Source organism: Heterodontus francisci, chromosome 19 (assembly GCF_036365525.1).
Source record: "Heterodontus francisci isolate sHetFra1 chromosome 19, sHetFra1.hap1, whole genome shotgun sequence".
NCBI lineage: Eukaryota > Metazoa > Chordata > Chondrichthyes > Heterodontiformes > Heterodontidae > Heterodontus > Heterodontus francisci.
In genome coordinates, this window is record NC_090389.1 from 24,144,818 (window position 1) to 24,164,450 (window position 19,633).

At 45.0% G+C, this 19,633-nt stretch overlaps 1 long non-coding RNA gene across 1 annotated transcript in view; it reads left to right on the plus strand.

Annotated features, from left to right (window-relative positions):
* The first annotated feature begins 478 nt into the window (after nucleotides 1-478).
* The window catches only part of LOC137380003 (uncharacterized), a 148,118-nt gene continuing 128,963 nt past the window's right edge, over nucleotides 479-19,633 (plus strand). The window contains exon 1 of the long non-coding RNA XR_010976945.1: nucleotides 479-567. This is a non-coding gene — a long non-coding RNA (uncharacterized lncRNA). The remainder of the gene's footprint in view (nucleotides 568-19,633) is intronic.

A 19,633-nucleotide genomic window follows, 5' to 3' on the forward strand; every position in this document is an offset into this window, starting at 1 on the left:
ACACGAGGTCGTGTGAGCTTTCAACATCCTATGAAGTATTGAAGTTAATTTATGAGAAGTACATTTTAATAAGTTGTCATGATATCCCTGTTTTCTCATTGAACAAAAATCAGGGTATAAATTTATGTTGATGATGTCTAACCAGCCCAGGGAAATTCTTTGGCGTTCACATTCTTGAGTTTAAAATATGTTCATTTTTCATTACAGTGCAGATTTGATATGCTGAGAGTTACTGCTTGCACGGATTGGTAGGCAATGTAACTTGACTCCTCACAGTGGCTGGATACTAATCTGACCCCACTCAAAAGCAATAGCGCTGGAAGCAATTGGTTAACAATTGTTGGCCAGGGGCTGCAAGAAATACAGAATCAGTTACAAACTGCTGGATTGTTTGTGACCTGTAGTAACCTGGAGCTCATTCACTGGCCTGTGCTGGTAAAAACCAGTTTGAACTAATTAATTTATGTGCCAAGACAAAGGAGTGATCACAGGAAAAGAGCCTTATTTGGATACGGTGTGATACCGGGGTCTTTGGGCCTGGACCAATTAGGAGAAGATGCGAACGAGGTGAGTAGGCTTAAACCAACCGGAAAGAGACAGCTCAGTTTTGGAGAGATAGAGAAAGAGAATAAGAAGAGAGCTTTTTGGGCATAGAGCCAGCGATAAACTCCGGAGACCAACCATTGTGAAAGTGGAAGATCCTGCGTGAGCAATGCGGCAACAACGTAAAAGAGAGAGAGAACGGAACGCCTGGCCAGAGTCAACTCTCCCCTTTATCGGGTATTATCCTTTGTTTTCTGTGACTAGGTCAGGGAAAGGTCAGAGGAACCTAGTGGGTGTGCTTATCAATTCTATCTAGCTTTGTTATTAACTGTATAACGCAGTTTGAATTGCATGCTTTTGTCTAACTAAGTGTACAAGCCTTATTCTTACATTGTACAACAACGTGAATAAAGTAAATTGATAGTTAAAGAAAGGATTGAGTTTCCTCCTCTTTGTACTAAGCCATTAACTGTAGCCTGTGGATTAAGTGGAGGGTGGCTCTCCTGTAACCCCGATATCCCAAACACCCAGCCTGAGCCTGAATTAAGAGGACTTAGTCCCACGTGACGGCCAGGATCAAGTGGGTGCAGGGAATAAAGGGGCCAAGGGGTTGACTCTGCTCCACGGTTTACACAATGAATGCTGCAGCAGTGATAAAAAGCTCCCTAGAACTTCAGACAATGTACAGTGATCACAGTGCTGAGAGTTACCATGTGCATAGGCAGTGGAGCTTCAAGCTTATTAGAACTATAGAACCTATGACACTACTTCAAAGAAGAGGAGGGGTGTTCTCTCAATATTCTGGCCAACATTTCGAATCATTGTATCATAGAAGCACAGAAGGAGGCCATTTGGCCTGTTGTGTCCATGCTGGGTCTCTACAAAAGCAACTCAGCTGGTTCCACTCCCCCCATTTCCCCGTAGCCCTGCAAATTTTCTCTCTTCAAGTGCTTATCCAATTTTCTTTTCAAAGCCATGAAATCTACCTCTACCACACTCTCAGGTAGTGCACTCTAGATCCTAACTGCATAAAAAGGTTTTTCCTCATGTCGCTGTTGGTTCTTATGCCAATCACCTTAAGTTGGTGTGTTTGGTTCTCCACTATTCTGCCAATGGGAACAATTTCTCTCTATCTACGCTGTCTACACCCCTCGTGGTTTTGAACACCTTGATCAAATCTCCTCTCAACCTTCTCTTCTCTAAGAGAAGAATTGGAGAACATCCCCAGCTTCTCCAATTTATCTACATAACTAAAGCCCCTCATCCCTGGAATAATTCTCATAAATCTTTTCTGCACCCTCTCTAAAAACTTCACATCCTTCCTAAAGTGTGGTGCCCAGAATTGGACACAGTGCTCCAGCTGAGGCTGAACCAATATTTTATAAAGGTTCATTGTAACGTCTTTGCTTTTGTGCTCCATGCACATATTTATAAAGCCCAGGATCCACATGCTTTTTGAATCACTTTCTCCACCTGTTTTACCACCTTTGGCGATTTGTGCACATATACCCCCGGGTCTCTCTGTTCCTGCACTTACTTTAGAATTGAACCATTATTTTACATTGTCTCTCCTCCTTCTTCCTACCAAAATGTATCACTTCACACTTCACTGCTTTAAATTTATCTGCCACGTATCTGCCCTTTCCACCAGCCTGTCTATCCTCTTGAAATCTATCACTATTGTCTTCACAGTTCACAATATTTCCAAGTTTTATGTCATCTGCAAGTCTAGGTCATTCATATGTATCAACAAAAGCAGTGGTCCTAGTACTGATCCCTGGGGAACTCCACTGTGTACCTTCCTGCAGTACAAAAAACAACCGTTCACCACTGCTCTGTTTCCTGTCCACTGAGCCAACTTTGTATCCATGCTGACAATGTCCCTTTTATTCCATGGGCTTTAACTTTGCTGACAAGCCTGTTATGTGGCACTTTATCAAACTGCTTTTGGAAGTCCATGTACACTACATCAACTGCATAACTCTCATCAACTCTCTCTGTTACCTCATCAAGATTCTCAATCAAGTTAGTTAAACACAATTTGCCTTTAACAAATCCGTGCTGGCTTTCCTTAATTAACCCATGCTTGTCCAAGTAACTTAATTTTGTCCTGAATTATCATTTCTAAAAGCTTTCCCACCACTGAGGTTAAACTGACTGGCCTCTAGTTACTGGGTTTATCCTTACACCCTTTTTTGAGCAAGGGTGTAACATTTGCAATTCTCCAGTCCTCTGGCACCACCCTCGTATCTAAAGAGGACTGGAAGATTATGACCTGTACCTCTATAATTTCCAGCGTTACTTCCCTTAGCAGCCTCAGAGGCATTCCATCTGATCCTGGTAACTTAACATGTTTATGTACAGCCAACCTTTCTAATAATTCCTCTTTATCAATTTTTTGCCCATCCAGTGTCCCAATTACCTTCTCTTTGACTATTACTTGGAGCTTCATCTTCCTTGATTAAGACAGATGTAAAGTATACATTTAATATCTCAGCCACGCCCTCTGCCTCCGTGTGTAAATTCCCTTTTTGTTTCCTAACTCCCTTCCTAACAGCACTGCGGGTGTACCTACCCCACATGGACTACAGCGGTTCAAGAAGGCGGCTCACCACCAGCTTTTCAAGGGCAATTAGAGATGGGCAATAAATGCTGTCCTAGCCAGCGATGCCCACATCCCATCAATGAATAATAAAAATTGTCCCCACTCCTCCTTTTACTATTTATATAAGACTTTTGGATCCCCTTTATGTTAACTGCCAGTCTCTTCTCATAATTTCTCTTTACCTCCCTTATTTTCTTCTTCATCTCTCCTCTGAACTTTCTGTATTCGGCCTGGTTGTCACTTGCATTATTTACCTGGCAGCTTTCATACACCGTTTTTTTCTGCTTCATCTTACTCTCTATCTCTTTCATCATCCAGGGAGCTCCAGCTTTGGTTGCCCTACCATTCTCCCTCGTGGAAATGTAACTTGACTATACCTGAACCATTTCCTCTTTAAAAGTAGCCCATTGTTCTATTACAGTTTTGCCTGCCAATCTTTGATGCCAATTTACCTGGGAGCAGAGCGGTTCTCGCCCCACTGAAATGGGCCCCCTTCCAATTAAATATTTTCACTCTAGATTGCTCCTTGTCCTTTTCCATGGCTAACCTAAACCTTATAATAATATGATCACTGCCCTCAACTGACATCACAAAAGCATATCATCTGGTCAAATTGGTTGTCACATTTCCCACATTACAACAGTGATTACACTTTAAAACTACTTCATCAGCCTTAAAGTGGTTTGAATCGTCCTGAGCTTGTGAAAGGTACTATATAAATGCAAGTCTTTCTTTCTCTTTCTTTATAGACAATTCACATAGTCCCCCGAGAACTATTGATAGCACGTATTATGTTGTCTGACCAACCTGACTGAATAAAATGTGTTCAGAGGGCTGCTGTATTGGATATCCGACCACATTTGGATATGATTTTCACTCTCTCTGCTTTCTGTCCCAAGTTGGTTTGACAGTTCCTGGGACAAATGTCACCTTAGGCAGGCTGAACCCAAATAGTAAAGCCGCAGATCAAAATACACTGTGTGCAACATGGGATCCTCTGGGGTTGGATGGTTGTGTATTCTTTCTTTTCTTTTGGGCCTCCTTATCTCGAGAGACAATGGATACGCGCCTGGAGGTGGTCAGTGGTTTGTGAAGCAGCGCCTGGAGTGGCTATAAAGGCCAATTCTGGAGTGACAGGCTCTTCCACAGGTGCTGCAGAGAAATTTGTTTGTTGGGGCTGTTGCACAGTTGGCTCTCCCCTTGCGCCTCTGTCTTTTTTCCTGCCAACTACTAAGTCTCTTCGACTCGCCACAATTTAGCCCTGTCTTTATGGCTGCCCGCCAGCTCTGGCGAATGCTGGCAACTGACTCCCACGACTTGTGATCAATGTCACACGATTTCATGTCGCGTTTGCAGACGTCTTTATAACGGAGACATGGACGGCCGGTGGGTCTGATACCAGTGGCGAGCTCACTGTACAATGTGTCTTTGGGGATCCTGCCATCTTCCATGCGGCTCACATGGCCAAGCCATCTCAAGCGCCGCTGACTCAGTAGTGTGTATAAGCTGGGGATGTTGGCCGCTTCAAGGACTTCTGTGTTGGAGATATAGTCCTGCCACCTGATGCCAAGTATTCTCCGAAGGCAGCGAAGATGGAATGAATTGAGACGTCGCTCTTGGCTGGCATACGTTGTCCAGGCCTCGCTGCCGTAGAGCAAGGTACTGAGGACACAGGCCTGATACACTCGGACTTTTGTGTTCCGTGTCAGTGCGCCATTTTCCCACACTCTCTTGGCCAGTCTGAACATAGCAGTGGAAGCCTTACCCATGCGCTTGTTGATTTCTGCATCTAGAGACAGGTTACTGGTGATAGTTGAGCCTAGGTAGGTGAACTCTTGAACCACTTCCAGAGCGTGGTCGCCAATATTGATGGATGGAGCATTTCTGACATCCTGCCCCATGATGTTCGTTTTCTTGAGGCTGATGGTTAGGCCAAATTCATTGCAGGCAGACGCAAACCTGTCGATGAGACTCTGCAGGCATTCTTCAGTGTGAGATGTTAAAGCAGCATCGTCAGCAAAGAGGAGTTCTCTGATGAGGACTTTCCGTACTTTGGACTTAGCTCTTAGACGGGCAAGGTTGAACAACCTGCCCCCTGATCTTGTGTGGAGGAAAATTCCTTCTTCAGAGGATTTGAACGCATGTGAAAGCAGCAGGGAGAAGAAAATCCCAAAAAGTGTGGGTGCGAGAACACAGCCCTGTTTCACACCACTCAGGATAGGAAAGGGCTCTGATGAGGAGCCACCATGTTGAATTGTGCCTTTCATATTGTCATGGAATGAGGTGATGATACTTAGTAGCTTTGGTGGACATCCGATCTTTTCTAGTAGTCTGAAGAGACCACGTCTGCTGACGAGGTCAAAGGCTTTGGTGAGATCAATGAAAGCAATGTAGAGGGGCATCTGTTGTTCACGGCATTTCTCCTGTATCTGACGAAGGGAGAACAGCATGTCAATAGTCGATCTCTCTGCACGAAAGCCACACTGTGCCTCAGGGTAGACGCGCTCGGCCAGCTTCTGGAGCCTGTTCAGAGCGACTCGAGCAAAGACTTTCCCCACTATGCTGAGCAGGGAGATTCCACGGTAGTTGTTGCAGTCACCGCGGTCACCTTTGTTTTTATAGAGGGTGATGATGTTGGCATCGCGCATGTCCTGGGGTACTGCTCCCTCGTCCCAGCACAGGCATAGCAGTTCATGTAGTGCTGAGAGTATAGCAGGCTTGGCACTCTTGATTATTTCAGGGGTAATGCTGTCCTTCCCAGGGGCTTTTCCGCTGGCTAGGGAATCAATGGCATCACTGAGTTCCGATTTGGTTGGCTGTATGTCCAGCTCATCCATGACTGGTAGAGGCTGGGCTGCATTGAGGGCAGTCTCAGTGACAGCATTCTCCCTGGAGTACAGTTCTAGGTAGTGCTCAACCCAGCGGTCCATCTGTTTGCGTTGGTCAGTGATTATGTCCCCCGATTTAGATTTGAGGGGGGTGATCTTCTTGATGGTTGGCCCAAGAGCTCTCTTCATGCCATCATACATTCCTCTGATGTTTCCGGTGTCTGAGGCCAGCTGAATATGACTGCATAGGTGTTGCCAGTAGTCGTTTGCGCAACGCCTAGCTGTTCTTTGTGCAGTACTTCTGGCTGCTTTAAGTGCTGCGGATGTTAAATCGCTGGGGGCTTTCTTGTAGTTCAAAAGTGCAATGCGCTTAGCGGCTATGACAGGTTCCAGCTCTTCATTATGAGATTGAAACCAGTCTGCATTTCTCTTCGCACTTTTGCCGTAGGTGGTCAAAGCTGACTCATAGATGGCGTCTCTGATGTGGGCCCACTTGGTCTCAGCATCCCCTGTGGGAGTGTTTTGAAGGGCTGTTACAAGTGAATTTAGAAATTTTTGTAACAGCTGTGGGTGAGAAATTCTGCTCGTGTTGATGCGCGGGTGGCCCTTCTGCTTGGAATGATGCAACTTCTTTGGTCTGAGTCTAACCTTGCTGCACACCAGGGAGTGGTCGGTGTCGCAGTCCGCACTGTGGAAGCTGCGTGTGATTTGAACACTGTTTAAGGCGCCTCGCCTTGTGACAATGAGGTCGAGCTGGTGCCAACGACGTGATCTTGGGTGCCTCCATGAAACCTGGTGACAGGGTTTAGTGTGAAAGAACGAGTTGGTGATGCAGAGGTTATGATAGGTACACAACTCAAGCAGTCTCTGCCCGTTCTCATTCATCCTTCCAACGCCATAGCGCCCAAGGCAGGAGGGCCATGAGTCATGGTCGGCCCCAACCCTGGCATTAAAGTCCCCCAGCAGGAATAGGTGTTCGGTGTTGGGGATGCTGCTAATGATGTTATGGAGTTGTTCATAGAACTGGTCTTTAGCTTCAGGTGCGGAACAGAGTGTTGGAGCATAGATGCTGAGTAGGTGTACTGGACCAGAGGTGGTGAGCAGTCGGATGGACAGTATGCGTTCCGAGCCATTTGAGGGAGGCTCTATCATGCTGAGCAAGGAGTTTCTGATGGCGAAGCCCACTCCATGCTGTCTTGGTTCTTCAGGATCCCTGCCCTGCCAGAAGAAGGTGTAGTCTTGCTCTGCTAGAGAGCCACTCGCGGGGAGGCGAGTCTCCTGAAGTGCTGCAATGTCCACATTGAGTCTACTGAGCTCGTTGTTAATGATGGCGGTCTTCCGAGAATCGTTGATTTGTGTAAGGTCTTCCGACAGGCCAGGACACATAGTTCTGACGTTCCAGCTTGCAAAGCGAAGGGCTGGTACCTTCTTTCCTTTTTTCATGTTGTTTGGTGCGGTGTGTCAGTCCACCTTTCGGGCAATGACCCTGAGCTCCAAGCACCCATTGAAGCAGGCAGACTGTGGCGGGACAGAACCTTATTGACCGGGGGCTGCCCGGTTTGAGGCGGGCGGTAGCTGTCCAGTGAGGTGCAATGACCTCTCCCACCGACAAAGGCAACCCGTGGCGCCCAGTTTCTACGCCAATTTATCTGGACTTATATGGTTGTGTATACAGTTCTAAATTCCATCACTATGAAATTTTGGAATGCTCTTTGGAGTTGGTTCATATTTAAAGATGCCACAAGGTGGCATCATGTGAATGTTGAATAACTGCTACAGTATTTTGAAAGCACAGGAAGTTGTATTGGCAGCTGTGTATGTTTTTAATTAAAAGTTACCAAACTTTAATACTTTTTTTCTTCCAGTAGAGCTGTCATTATTTGGAAAGTATTAATTCCTATCCCAGTGATGCTGCAGGTGTGGGTTACTGTCTTTTAAGCTGCCCATTTGTATTTCCAACGTGGGTAAGGATCTCCAGACATGCTATCGTACCACAACTGCTTAACACCTGAAAACTCACTTGGTGTAGGCCTGTTTGACCAGATTCCTGAAATCATTTATTAAACCCCGTCCATCACATAAACGCATAAGAAATAGAAGCAGGAATAGACCATGGCTCATGTTCTACCTCAGCTCTACTTTCCCAGCCACTCCCCATATCACTTGATCCCCTGAGAGATCAAAATCTATTTTTTTTTATTTCGTTCATGGGATGTGCCCTTGAGAAGGTGAATTCGGGATGGGCAATAAATGCTGTCCTAGCCAGTGATGTCCACATCCCAAGAACCAAATAAAAAAAAAATCTCAGTCTTGCATATACGTAATGACGGAGCATCCACAACTCTCTGGGGTAAACAGTTCCAAAGATTCACAACATTCTGAATGAAGAAATGTCTCCTAATCTCAGTCATAATTGATTGACCCCCTTATACTGAAACTAAGCCCCCGTGTTCTGGATTCCCCAGCCAGGGGAAACAACCCTCTCAGTATCTATTCTGTCAAGCCCCTTCAGAATCTTATATGTTTCAATGAGATCACCTCATTCTTCTAAACTCCAAGAGAGTACAGGCCCAATTTACTCAGTCCTTCATCATAGGGCAACCATCTCATCCCAGGAACCAACTCAGTGAACCTTTGCTGTACCTCCAATTTCTTCTTGTTCTTCTTGCCAATTTTCTCCTTTGTTAAAATGTATTCATTCATGGGATGTGAGCATCACTGTCTAGTCCAGCATTTATTGCCCATCCCCAATTGCCCTTAGAAAATAGTGGTGAACCACCTTCTTGAGCCAGTGCAATCTGTGTGTTATGATCTTATTGAATGGCGGAGCAGGCTAGAGTGGCTGAATGGCCTACTTCTGCTCCTAATTCATATGTTTGTATGTATTGTTAAGGAGGGAGTTCCAGGATTTTGACCCAGAGACAATGAAGGAATGGCAATATATTTCTAAGTCAGTATGGTGACATTCCCATGCATCTGCTGCCCTTGTCCTTATAGGTGGTGGAGGCCATGGCTTTAGGAGGTGCTGTTGTAGAAGCCTTAGCTAGCGTCTTGAGGTTGAGAACACTGATTTTGTAGCTGCAGTTATCATTTGATTCCAGCAGAGGTCAAAGTTAACTTTGTCACTGAAGAATTATTCAGAGTAAGTGGGGAATCAGCCTTTGGTTTACTGAACTCAAGTTATCCCTGGATTGGAAGGAAATAGTTTACTGCTATTATAAAATGCAGACAAATTAACTTTTTATTCTACATCTGTGGCTAATATTTTCAGTTCAGCAAAATGAGTCCATAGTTTGAACATAGCATAAAGTGAGCCATAAAATGTGTTTCTTCATAATATCACACTTTTGATATATTTGCTAGCCTACAGGTGTAGCCGCTGCACTTGTAGCTTGAGGTATGGAGCTGATCTGGTGACTGTTGGGTTTATTTATGTACAGTGTCTAGCAAACATATTAAATGTGCAAATTTACTGCTTTGAAAATTAATACTTGTTCTGTGCTCCCCTGATGAAATTGGAACGGAGGGAGGTCTGAAAGTTTATTATTTTCTCCCTCCCTCATAGAATTACAATGAAGTTACAATGCAGAAACAGTCGTTTGTGCCAAGAGGTCTGCGCTAGTGCCCATGCTTCACACAAGCTTCCTCTCACCTTACTTAATTTCACACTATCATTGTATCCAATAGTGTAATCTCTCAGTCTGGGGATGGCCGGAGAATTGGCTCGAGGCATTCTTGCAGACTTCCCAATGATCAGATAAGGTGCGGGTTAATAAAATGGCTGCTCTCTTGGTCAGTCGATCCCTTGTGATGATGAAGGACTCTGAAAGAGGATTATAAATAAGAGACTATAAAAATAGGGTGAAAGGCATAAAATTGTAATGCACAGTGTGGAATAGTTATATGAATGTTAACTTGTGATTTTTTTGATATCATCAAACAACCCCCTTGGATAACTGCCTGTCAGACACATGGCAGACAAATTATAAAGCTTTTAAAAAGGTTATTGAAACACACTGGCGCAGAGTTTGCACTTGACTATGCTGTTTCTCTTGGCACAATTTACCTGAAATTGGCATAAACCAAGCACAAGATCATGGAATTTTAAGCGCAAATTGTGTCGAGTATATGTTGAGTTTCTTTGAACTTTTGCCCTTGTTTAAAAAACATCATGCTGGAAACAGGCCACACACACACAACTGTCCATACCCCTGCTCCAACTGTCCTGGTAAACTAATCACCATTAGGAGTTTCTGCTAATCGCACTCATTTGCAGGCTTTCGAGGAGGTTCCAAAAATAAAGCGGGAAATTTTGGATGCAAGGACATTAATAAGTACATTTTAAAAGTTTTTTTTAATATACTAAGAATCTGACTACTGTATCCCAAAATAACTAGCAAGTGTTTCAGTGTACATTTTAGAAGGCATTTTCAGAAATTTAAAATTGGGTTACTCGCAGATGGTGGATTGACAGTGTGATTAAAATGCTTACTTTTCGTGATAAACCCATTTTTAATTGTATTAATTAAACTACACCTAGTTATCACACTTAAATCTATCAATCAAAAATTTAAAACGCTGCCTGATTGTGCTAGTTCGTAGCATACTTAGTGTTCGGTGTTATGCAAATGAGTTTGAACACAAGCTCAAGAAAAAAAAACTCCTCAAAACTAGTGCAATTTTGGGTGCAATTTGCACTGCATTGCTGACTGTACCTAAAGTGGAAACTCCACCTCATTTGTTTGAAAGAAAGTTGCCTTGCATTCTCAATCATTGGCAGCAAGAATTAAGCCTGATACAAAAGCAAACTACTGCAGATACTGGAAATCTGAAATAAAAACAGAAAATGCTGTAAGTACTCAGGACTAGCAGCATCCGTGGAGGGAGAATCAGAGTTAATGTTGACTTTGAAAGGTCATGGACCTGAAACGTTAACTCTGTTTCTTTCTCCACAGATGCTGTCAAACCTGCTGTGCATTAACAGCATTTTTAGCTTTTCGGTAAGAACTAAGCTTGTATGGTTGCCAATTTTAACGCTAAAATCATTTCCAGTGTCAGCTTGGCTGAATAATAGGACTCTTGCCTTCCTAAGTCATAAAATCATGGTGTTCAAGTTACACTCCAAGATTTCAACACATAACTTAGGCTGACACTTCAGTGCAATACTAAGCAAGTGTCACATTGTTAGGAGTACTGGTTTTCAGGTGACATGGTTACTGAGGCCATGTCTGCCTGTTCAGATGCAGAAAATCCCATGGCCCGACTCAAAAGAAGAACAAGGGATTTTCTTCCAGTGGTCTGTCCAGAAATCTGCCACTCACAAACACCAACTTTCAAGACGCTTACAATGTTGCATGTGCCCTCCTTAATGATGGATTACAGCACATTTTCTTCAAAGTTCTGTCAGGCTAACCTTATCCAGAGCTCTCCCCAAGTTTTGCACTGACTGGTCTGAAGTTTGAACGAAATGTGAAAAATGATATTGCAATGCTTTTTCCCCTTCTTGGTCCTCTGAGTGGGTACACACAGAAGGGGATGGATATAGGGGGAAATTTTTACTTAACCTTATTTGTATATGTTAATTGGCATTTATCCACAATATGTTTTTCCTCAGGACAATAATGAACACAACCTTCACTATAAGTTTAAAGATCAATTTTGTTTTGAGTTGCAGGGGAAAAGAACTCTTAATATGCATTTGTAATTGAGATCTAATTAGAATAATTTAACATGTTAATGTTAATACTCCCTATATTTTGCAAAGTAGGATTTTTGAATAATTCATGCATGTAAACTACAAGCATCATTGTCTTCATATTATGCTCATAGAAAGCATAAATGTACCTTCCAGGTACAGTACCTTCACTGCATAGGAATTTCTTACTGTTCAGTAAAATTCCAACCTGAATATCTCAAACACTTTGGGCTGAATCTTCCTGTGAGCATCGGGAATCCGACGTCGGGACACTCGAGGTCATTGCGTGACGTCTGGCTGAATTTTATGGGGGGGTGATCAATTAGTGGGTCGCTTCCATGTTTGCTGTCCAATTAGGGATAGCGGGTGCAATCAGGAAATGGGAGCTAGCCGCAGCAGGCCCCATTTAAAGGGTGCCCGTCAGCCTTCAAAGTGGCTGCAGGCAGATTGGCTCAGAACAGAGTGTGTAAGGGTAGAGAGCAGGAACGTGGCAGCCAGTTGTGGAAGGGCGGTCCCACGATTCATCAACGTCTCCCTGGAGGTTATGTTAGAGGTAGTGAGAGCCTGGAGGAATGTGCTGTTCCCGGAGAGTGGCAGGAGGAGGCCTGCCAGCCAAGCTAACCAGGCATGGCTGGAGGTCGCTCCAGATGTCAGGAACTGCAGTGTGATGAGTAGGGTGTGGATCCAGTGCAGGAAGCGCTTCAATGACCTTCTGAGGTCTGGCAAGGTGAATAATATGTACAAGGTGAATAATATGTAACGCCAAACTGGCAGCCATGAAGTTATTGAATGATCAGCATTAATTCATTCGGCTATCAGCAGAACGACCTCAAGGCAGACAATGTCCAGGAATAATGAGAACATGTATCCACTCCGCATTCAAGGGAGGGACTCACACAACTTTCACTTATAGAAAAGGTGAAGTGAAACCCATGGACATAATAGTGTGAGAATCTTCATACCTGAATGTGCCTCATGATGTCAAGCTGGGAAGCATCATGGTTGTAACACTCTTGATCTTCACCTTGCAGGAAAAAAGAGCACATAGTGCCTGAGAGAGGGGTTGCACAGGGGTGGTGTGGCCCACCTGACAATAACGAGATCAATGGAGGAGGAGGCGCTTGATGTTGCCAGGGTGGCCGCAGAACAGGTAGTTGTTGAGAGTGAGATGGGCTTCTGCCTGAAAAATGGTAAAAGCATCTTATCGTATCCTTACATGTACTTGGAGCTTCCTCATTTGTGTAGTTGTATCCAGTTGATCACAGTTGATTTGCTGCCAGAGTACTGATAACACATCTACTGAGAGATGGGATGTTGAGTAACTGATGTATTCTCTCTTCTGCAGGACCAATGCCGGAGGAGCAGCAGCATGTAGTTGGGGAGACAGCATCGACCTCAGAGGAAGAGATACGCTCTGAGGATCCACTGTCACAACAGTCAAGCACACCCTCCACTGGCACAGATACAAAGCACCTCGGTGGGGACTGAGATGCAGTTAGAATGGGGAGCACAAGGTGAGCATCATGTCATATGTGAGCAGGAGCAGGTGATGGAAGCAGCAGCAACTGTGGGCAGTCCCCATCAGAGAAAGGAGGACAGCTCCAAACATACTTACTTGGTTGAAGATGCAGAACTTCGGGGGTCCCATACAATGTAGATAGTTGTGGAAGAGCAAAAAGAAATGTATGCCCATTTGTCAGAGTTCCCCAAGGCTGTGCAGACCCTTGGGCAGAGAATTGAGGAATCCATACCTGTCACGAGAGCCATAATGTCTCAAGGATTTGAGTGCCTGAGCTCGTCCATTGAAAGAGTGGCCAACCTCATGGAGAGTCATTTGCAGCAGTTCACCAATTGGATGTAGGAGCAGCTCACTGGCATGAACTGAATGTATGATACAGTCTGCAGCATTGACCAGTCCATTGCAGTGATGGTACATGAATGCATGGATGGCCAGCCAGGTGCTCCCCACTCCTGAAAAGGACGGATGTGCAGGTGGGCCATGAAAGGGCTGAGACAGGCAAGGATGATGTTAATGGTGTTACTCCTTACGGGGCCCTTTCATCAGCAGCTGCTTCCTCAGCCCCTCTGACTGAGGCACAGCAATGTCTCAAGCCCCTATGACTGAGACTGACCCTGCACAGATGTAGGTGGCGTAGCCTGTGGTGGTGCCCTCATGGGGTCATGGGTATTTCAGCCACCGGGCCACCTCCACTCCTGCATCAGCCACAGGGGGAGGATCCCATAAAAGCTCTTGCGAGAGGACACAGAAATGGTATTAGCACCGCTTAGGGGTTCACTTGAGTGCCGTTCATGACACTTCTGTTGAATGAATCTACTTTATCGGAACGAAATGGGTTGTGTTTACATTCTTATATGTTTCATGTCATTATTATTGAGACACTGCAACACCAGCATTAGGTGTGTGAGCCATCTATAAGTAGCCTGGGCCAAAGTGTGGCTGGTGGAGACATACTGCATAAAAGTAATGGAGACCAAGAAATAAACCTGTGTTGTTGGCTTCTTCATAGCAACAGCAAATGCTGAAGGAGGTGGCTGGATGGGATGAGTCCACTCCTGGATCTGCCGTCCTTAGGAGAAATGTGCCAGGATCAGGGCATCCCTGGCTTCCTTGCAATCCTAGTCAATGTGTTGCCCCCTCCATGTGTGCTTTGGATTGCTTTGCAATACAGGCTGATGGTCCTTCTCAACCACCTCCTCCTCAGACAAAGTGGTGTGCTCTTCCCCATAGTCTTCCTCCAGTTCCAACCCTCTCTGAAAGGCCACATTGTGCAGGGTGCAGTAGACCACCATGATGCAGGAAACCCTTGAAGGGCAACACTGAAAGATGCTCCCCCGACCGGTCAAGATACTTGAACTGCATCTTAAGGAGGTCAATGACCTACTCAATGATGTCCCTTATGGTGAGATGACAGCAGTTGTATCACTCCCACGCTTCTCTTGTGGAGTAGTGCACAGATGTAGTCAGCGATCTCTTCAAAAGATCTCCCTTGTCAGTCAGGAGCCATTCATGGAGTTTATCTGGTGCTGTGAACAGTGAAGGAACCTTCAACTGCTTCAGGATGAATGTATCATGGTAACTGCCAGGAAACCTTACACAGACCTAGAGTAAACATTGGCGACAGTCTCACACGAGCTGAACGTTGAAGGAGTGGAACCGCTTCCTGTTGATAAATGTACTGAGTTGCTCCACCGGAGGACCTGATGGCTGCATGGGTGCAGTCGTTCACATCCTGAGGGAATTCTGCCATAGAGGGAAATCGAAGGCCCTCTGGGCTTGACTGGCCGTGTTCATGGCGATTGCGATGTAGTCCAATGCCCTGTCATACAGGCCATCCGTCACCTGAGTGATGCTATTATGGCCGGTTGCTTGTGAAATCCCACAGAGGTCCGCTGCCAGTCCTTGGAATGAACCAGAAGCAACAAACATGCAAGGCAACTGCCACCTTGACAGCTAATGGCAGTGGCTGTCCACCCACTCCTTGAGGCCGAAGGCCTTTTTCCAAGAGGGCGTGCAGATCAGTAACCACATACTCTCTATAGGTGCAGCTGTCAGTGACACTACTGCTCAGACATATTTATAAAGTTGAGCATTTGGCAGTACAACCTATGGTGAGGGTAGCGCCTTCTTGCAACTCCTGTCCTTCGGCCAGCACCTCTTTGTCCCTCTGCCCCAAGGGACTGCCTGTGTTGCTGAGGTTGCTGCTCCTCAGCGCTTCTCCAGCCCACCTCTGAATAGGTAGAACCCAAGTCCAGAAGTGGCCTTACTTCCACCTAGCACAGTTGCTAAGTTTCTCTGTCCCCTTATTCTGATGCAGACCGATCCTAACTCTACCACCCCCCGTGCTTTCACCACTGCAAGTCTGAGAGCTCTGCTCCCACAATGATAAGTCTGTGCCAATGGACGACATCCTCTTTGCCGATTTCCCCCATTTATACAACTGAATGAACATCTGCCGCTTTAGTCAATGACTTTGCACCGCATGGCGGCCTCATCTGCTTTGACGAGCTGCCAACATGGCATGGAACCCGTGCGCTGCTCCCAAAATTGCAACTCAGTCTTAAAATAGCTCTCAATTGCTTGATTAATCAACTTAATGGACTGCCCTCTGCTTCCAGGCGGATAGACATCATCCCTGCGAAGCCACCTCTGGAAAAATCCATAGGAGGTGGCAATATTTCAGGCTATTGGCACGCCGTACTCTATGGGGCAATTGCTGGCACATCTGCCTCCAAATCTGCCTGTGTCTCTCAGGCAAAATTGTGGCCTTTGTTACCCCAAAAGTCAGATACTTTGTGATGCTTCTGCTTGAATTGTTCCTGTTTTTATCTGGTAAGTTAAAGCTGAAATGCGGTTCAATGTGTATTTACTGACATTTTATGTAAAGACATTTGACTGCAAATTAACAAACACAATTCAGATTTGAAGATATTTTACACTTCAAAAGTTCTTTCTACATTCCTCTAATTATTGGTTGGTGCTGTGAAGCTTTTCTTATTACTCTCTCTGATTTGATAAATTAGCTCTCCAACTGCCAAATAAGTTTAATGCTGAATAAAAATAAGTCAGGTCCTAGCTTCCCTCTTAAGTTAGTGAAACGTTCAACAAATCTGTGACCTCTACCACTTAGAAGGACAAGGGCAACAGACACATGGTAGCACCAGCATTTGCAAGTTCCTTTCCAAGTCACACACCATCCTGATTTGGAACGATATCATCGTTCCTTCACTGTCGATGGGTCAAAAGCCTGGAATTCCCTCCCTAACAGCACTGTGGGTGTACCTACATCACTTGGACTGCAGTGGCTCAAGAAGGCAGCTCACCAGCACCTTCTCAAAGGCGATTAGGGATGGGCAATAAACGCTGGCTTTGTGAGTCCTTCATATGAGATGTTAAACAATGGTGCCATTTATCTGTTCAGATAGCTTTTTAAGAATCCATGGCATTATTCAATGAACAGGGATTTCTGGTATCCTAGCAAACATTTCTCTCTTAACAAAGACCACCAAAAAAAGGGCTGCATTTTACAAGTCCGCTGCCGATATCGGCGGTGGGTGAAAACCATGGCGGCTCGCCCATGCGGGCCAGACATTGCAGAGGTGCTGCGATCCTAAACGTGGCGGCTCATTTAAATAGCTGGCACGGGCCACCCTCCACCTCACCCCTGATAATGTGGAGGGGGCAGGCTGGCCGTCCCCGGCAATGCCAGGCACAAGCGCCGATGCCATTTTTAAAGGGCTTTGAGCTCTACCGTTAAATTAAATTATTTAAAGAAACAGTGAATTAAAAAAAAACATTTATTTTGCCCCCCCCACACCCCCCAATAACCATAACATTAATTACTTGTCCTCTCGCCCTCAAAATACCTACCTTGTCCACCTGACCTACCTCCCCAAAGTGCAAAAACTTTAACCTAAAACCCTTTGCACCATCCCCTCCATCAATGAGGTTACTTTGACTCCATTCGCCCCCACCTCCCGTACTGAGAAACATACCTCCTTCTTCCTCCCCGCAAGTGGTCCACCTCATTTCCCCAGACGGGGATCCAAAGGTGCGGAGTGCAAGCCATGGGCAGGAGAATCGCAGCTGGACGGAAGGCAGCGGCGTAAGTACAATTAATGCATTGATTTTAATTTATTTAAATATGCAAATGGCGCTCCCATCTCCAAGTGGCGGGGGGCCGCCACGAGACCTCGCTGCCGGCGGCAATATAGGGTCCGGGCCTTCTCGGTGTCAAGGTACGTGTCGGCCCTCTCCAAGAGGCATTTTCCACACCTCCCCCCCTCCACCCAGTCACGACCCCCGATGTAGGGCGGTCTGTAAAATTCAGCCCAAAGGTTAACTGGGTTTTGTTTCATTATTGTTTGAAGAGCTTTGAGAAGTTTGAAAATGTGCTATAAAAATTCCATCAACTCTCTGGTCTGGAAATCAGGCCCCTGTTGTTGTCGACGATTTAAATGGAGGTGTTTATTTTAACTGGGTAATGTCATTATGAAAATAGCAAACCAAGTGGTTGTATGTGAAGGAGTTAAACACTCAGATACCAATATTGAAGTGTGTGATTTCAAGGTCTTGCAGAATACTTACAGTCAAGTTTAGTTTAGAGATACAGCACTGAAACAGGCCCTTCGGCCCACCGAGTCTGTGCCAACTATCAACCACCCATTTATACTAATCCTACACTAATCCCATATTCCTACCACATCCCCAACTGTCCCTATATTTCCCTACCACCTACCTATACTAGGGGCAATTTATAATGGCCAATTAACCTATCAACCTGCAAGTCTTTGGCATGTGGGAGGAAACCGGAGCACCCGGAGAAAACCCACGCAGACACAGGGAGAACTTGCAAACTTCACACAGGCAGTACCCAGAATTGAACCCGGGTCACTGGAGCTGTGAGGCTGCAGTGCTAACCACTCGCCACTGTGCCGCCCTTAGTTAAATAATAGAAATTTGGATGACAGATCCGATGCAAAATACATAATTGGGTTTTGAGGCTTCAAGATCCTATTTGTAAAGGTGAATAAAACTGATAACAGCCCTTCTCAAAATGACTCCATTTGTACAGCTTAATTACCCAGATGCATCTATTTAAATGGCCTGTAACTCGAGCTGCAAAGGCAAGTTCTGTATTTGAAATGGGGCAAGAGCAAAGTAAATTCCAATTTGGCTCAAAAATCTAATGCATTACTTATTGTAAATTAATGTTCAAATCAAGTCAGAGCGAAAAAGATATAATCATCAGGCACTTCAGACAGACATCTGTAAATGCATTGCAGAGTCATTAACTCTTCGTCTGCTAATATTCTCAGGTGAATTATTCATGACTTTCCCCTCTATGTTAATTATGAAAAATAAACATCACTAAGCCTTCTGCTTCCTCACATAAGTGACTGTTGTTATGACCAGGTGAGAAAGAGGTCTAGGGTTCCCTTTCAGCCTTCACCTGGTCTTACTGTAACAGGGTTTTAATTTTAAACACACTGTTTTTAGCTCCCCCTTGGTGCATCTGTGTTCACTGCTTTTCAATTATAAGGCAAATAAACCAGCATCCACAAAGGTTTTCTTAGGTTTAAAGAAGAAAGATTGAAATTTATTAAACTTAAACTCTAATTCAGTTAGCGCCTAGGGATACACGACACACCCATGCTAGCATGCATATGCGATACAGACATGCAGATAGGGGCAGAAAAGAGCAGAAGAAATAAAGTGGAAAAGTTTGAGGCAATATCTGAAGAGTTTTTGTGACGGGTCTTTGAGCTTACTGTAGAGTCCTTGATTGTAGGTAGATCTTGATTTTCATTGGGGCCCAGTATTCTTCTTAAACCTTGTTCGCTGTAGGAGACTTTTCTCTCTTGGGGTTTATGTGTCTTCAGTGGATTCAGAGGCTTGTGAGAAAGAGATGGGAGCCAGCAGATAGACAGGAGGTCTTCTTCAGTTCAGGAGCATTCTGCTTTTTCTGCTGGATCTCAGTTCAAACTCTACAATTCAGAAAACCCCAGGTTGCTAATCAGGTTAGTCATGTGACCAACTAGTCTGACCATGTCTTGGCTCTGTGTATTGTGTGTGTCAGGGAATGGTCCTTTGTCTACAAGCACTGTCTGTTAATATGCAAAAATGTCTTTCCAGCTGGGGGCCTGGCAACCCCTTGTAACAGGCCTTCTCTTCTTCCCAGCAACAATTTGAAATTTAATGTCCATGTGGCGAAATTAATGTGCCTCATTCTTGGCAGGTGAGGACCTGCATGACATTGTTCTTCATGTGTCAGCCAGTACCTTAATCAAGTGTCAATTGTATTGTGCGAGCCAGTTATTCATCTAAGTGCCTATTCTGAGTGTGCGGGACAGTTCTTCACTCAAATGTCCATTTGTCACGTGTGAGTTGGTGTGTGTCACCCAAGTAGCTATCCTTCTTCTGTACCTTATCCAAGTGTCCAT